General features: G+C 31.9%; 1 pseudogene; it reads right to left on the bottom strand.

Moving 5' to 3' along the window:
- Nucleotides 1-344: 344 nt before the first annotated feature.
- Nucleotides 345-2159, bottom strand: LOC115697889 (cannabichromenic acid synthase-like; annotated as a pseudogene).
- Nucleotides 2160-4370: the final 2211 nt, after the last annotated feature.

Genomic DNA, 4370 nt, shown 5'->3' with positions numbered 1-4370 from the left:
TCTTGATTGTCTTGAGTTTGTAGAAATTTTGGTTGGTAATGCGAGAGCTAGCTTGTTGAATTTCTAAGGAGAGGGATATGTGGATCTCAAACATTTTTATCATTAATCTAATTGAACCAAAAGTTCTTTAATAAAGTAAAATAAGATTATAACTTATCTACATATACTCAAAATTCTAAAAAGTAACTCTAGATTATAATTAAAAAAAAAAGTCAATACACAATATTCTTTTACTATAAAACTTCAATTATCATTTTAAGAACACGTACCAAAAATTTTAATAATAAATATATTATAATGTTCTAATCCATGAACATGTAAACTAAAATTGTTCCATAAACATATAAGCTCAAATAATATTATTTTATTTGCTATTGAAATAAGAAAGACAATTTATTTTATTACATATATCTTATGATAGTCTACACAGTTGTAATGTAGATTTTCATACTTGGGAGCATACATAGTATGGGTAGATAATTAATGATGACGCGGTGGAAGAGGTGGGATACTTTGTTCATTTCTAAAAAAATTATTGGGATCAGCTTTGGTTTTCACCTTAACTAACCTGTTAAAATTTTTACCAAAATACTTTTCACCCCAAATACGTGCTTGTGTGTAATTATTAGGACTCTCAGGATTAGTTTTTCCTAAATCAAGGTCCCTATAATTGAGATACGCCAATCTTGGATTTTGGGACACATAAGGAGTTGTGAAATTATAAACACTTCGAACCCAGTTTATATGCTTTTCGTTATCTTCTTGCTTCTCCCAGGTAGCAGTGTACCAAAGTTCATACATTATTCAAGCTCGATGAAGGAATGGAATTGTTGATTCTGAAATCTCATCCATTATACCACCGTAAGGGTACAACACATACATCCCAACTCCTACCTCTTCTTCATATAATTTTTCCAAAATTTTGACCATTGCAGTTTCAGGTATTAGTTTCTTAACATAGTCTAACTTAATTGAGAAAGCCGTCTTCTTCCCAGCTGATCTATCAAGCAAAATTTCCTTTTTAAAATTAGCAGTGTTGTAATTTACAACACCACTGTAGAAGATGGTTGTATCAATCCAGCTCAATTCTTTGCAATCAGTTTTTTTAATACCCAACTCAGGAAAGCTCTTGTTCATCAAGTCAACTAGACTATCCACTCCACCAAGAAAAATGGAAGAGAAGTAACCATGTACTGTAGTCTTATTCTTCCCATGATTATCTGTAATATTCCTAGTTCTGAAGTGAGTCGTGAGCATTAAATCTTTGTCATACTTGTAAGCAATATTTTGCCATTTGTTAAATAACTTGACAAGCCCATGTATCTCCATGTTCTTTTTAACACTGAATATAGTAGCCTTTGATGGGACAACAACAAGTTTGATTTTCCATGCTGCAATGATTCCAAAGTTTTCTCCTCCTCCACCACGTATAGCCCAAAATAGATCTTCTCCCATGGATTTTCGATCTAGAACTTTTCCATCAACATTGACTAAGTGTGCATCAATGATATTATCAGCCGCAAGGCCATAATTTCGCATCAATGCTCCATAGCCTCCTCCACTAAAGTGTCCACCTACGCCAACAGTAGGGCAATACCCACCAGGAAAACTAAAATTCTCATTCATCTCATTGATCCAATAATAAACTTCTCCAAGGGTAGCTCCGGCTTCAACCCACGCAGTTTGGCTATGAATATCTACTTTGACCGTATGCATGTTTCTCAAGTCTACTATAGCAAATGGGACTTGAGATATGTAGGACAAACCCTCAGCATCATGGCCACCGCTTCGAGTTCGAATCTGCAAACCAACTTTCTTGGAGCAGAGAATACTGGCCTGGATATGGGAGACATTTGAAGGAGTGACAATAACGAGTGGTTTTGGGGTTGTATCAGAGGTGAATCTAAGATTTTGTATTGTCGAATTCAGGACAGACATATACAATTGGTCGTGTTGAGTGTATATGAATTTTGGATTTGCTGGATTGTTAGGAATATATTCCGAGAAGCATTTAAGGAAGTTTTCTTGAGGATTAGCTATTGAAATTTGGATATTGAATGAGAGAAAGAAAAATATTATTTTGCAAACAAACCAAAAGGAGAATGTTGAGCAATTCATTTTTCTTCAGTCCTAATGATATTTTGAATTATTATGAATAGAGAACTATCCTATTTATAATATTATATATTGGAGTTGGGGCAAATGAATTGACATAAATATTTTATAATTTGATAGTTCCTTTAAATAGTAAGATGCGATAAAAAAATAAATTAACTAAAATTAGGCACATTTGTTAGGTGAAGCCCTTATTTAAAATAAATGTACATTATACATTGAATAGTTTGGCATCATTTAAAATTGGCTATTGGAAAAAAAAACAAGAAATTGACTATAGTAGCTAGTTTGTGGGATATAGGTGTGATGTCGCCCAATTAGTTATACTTCGGTCACGATAGTAAACAGATTATATGTCGTATCCACAGGGAGGTAATGTACCACTTAAGATTAGTATAAATAGAATATGGTAAAAATATAAATAAATTAAAAATAAGAAAATAATAAGTGAAAGGGTGTTATCAGATAAAAAACTTGGTAAGGTAGAAATATAGTCATGCAAATCCTATTCTAATACCGATATTAATTCAAAACACAGTCTTAATTCTACCCCATTAATTACAACTAGAAGATGTATATAATAAAAGCGCAAATTAAATAATCTTAAATAAATTGAATCTTACCTCTAACTTAACAGCATATCATATTATATATCATAAATCGACAAAAACCAATGTTGGCAGAATGCAGTAAACGACATACAATATAATAAATACATCAAAATAATTAATAGTCTAACTTACATAAGAAAAACATGACTGAACTTATATAAAAGATACTATTAAATTTGGAAGAAAAATTATCAGATGAAGAATAATTTAATAAATGAGATATGGAGATGAAGAATAATTTAATAAATGAGATATGGAGATGAAACACATAGGAATCAATATCAATATTAAAAATAAGAAGTACAAAGCTACACTCTAACCTCAGCAATATTACTATTTTAATACACTCATTTTTGTCACTAAAATAAGTATAAATAAAATAATAATAGGAGAGAAAAATAAAATAGCAAAATGTATTTTCTCTACTCTAAAATCTAATAAATTTTACAATAAAAAGGGTGTAATTTATAGTGAAAGTTGGCTCTCCAAAATTGTATTTTTGTGTACCATTTAGTGGGCTAAATGGCACAAAAAACTGACTGTAGTGGTAGAAGATAATATGGGAGACACTTGGCGAGATGGTGGAGAAAGTGGAGCAATTGGTGAATGTGACCTACGCTCATCAGATGATTGTTGGGGGAGTGGGAACAAACATGACTTTCTTTGCTGAAGTCCACTCCCATGTTCAAATGAAATGAAATAGTGCCAATTATAGGATATTGAGATGTTGTGTGAAGAGTGGACTCTTGATCACTTGGATAAATATCTTGGGCTTTGACCTTGCTTTGGCCCACTTGAAGAAACGAGTTTGTAAAAGGACTAGGCAATTTACACTTGATTCATCAAGACCATTATATTCCTTGACACTATTGTTAATTTATAGTAGAAATTAAATAGTATATGGAAAAATTATAAGAGTTAACATTTTTATGGCATAAATAAATAATGTTTTGGAGTTATGGATATTTTAGTTTTTTTACATTAATATATATTTTTTTTATGCCATATTTTTATAAAAAATTGTAAAAATCCCATAGTTTACTTTTTTTTATATATATATAATATTAAATTAAATGCTTGACTCAAGCTAAGTACCAATGGCGGTGTCTCTGTACGTGTGTGGAGAAAAGCAGTGGGATCGAATGATTAGAGTTGGCAATAGGTGGGTTTCCAGGGCCAGTTGATGAGATCCCGACCGTTAGATTTATTGTCAGAGATGCAATTTCAGTCCTTGAAAATCTCTTTACGCGTATGGTCGTACCTTGGGGATGTCCCAACCGGGTCACGAATCTAATTTTGATCCGAGTAGTCACAGGATTCAGGTGAAGCTGGGTTGGATAAGCCATTTGTTTTGGAGAATTAAATCGATCGATGATGAGAATGCAAAGGAATTGAAATAGTGTTTCTTATGGAAGAGAGAAGGAGAAAGATGAAGACAAAGCAGATAATAAAAACAAAGGGGAGTAGAGGAACCTTCTTATGGTAGAGATTGAATATTATAATATCTGCCATAGACATCGTCACAGCGTCAAAAGTAAGAACTAAGAAAATTTTCTAAAACATGCAACAATTAGCAGATTTATTGAATAAATTTCAAAATTCAAAGCATTTTTTGGAAAGAAAAGAAAAATGTGCAATAGTATA

This window comes from Cannabis sativa, chromosome 7, assembly GCF_029168945.1.
Source record: "Cannabis sativa cultivar Pink pepper isolate KNU-18-1 chromosome 7, ASM2916894v1, whole genome shotgun sequence".
Lineage (NCBI taxonomy): Eukaryota > Viridiplantae > Streptophyta > Magnoliopsida > Rosales > Cannabaceae > Cannabis > Cannabis sativa.
This window is presented reverse-complemented; position numbering and strand designations above follow the sequence as displayed.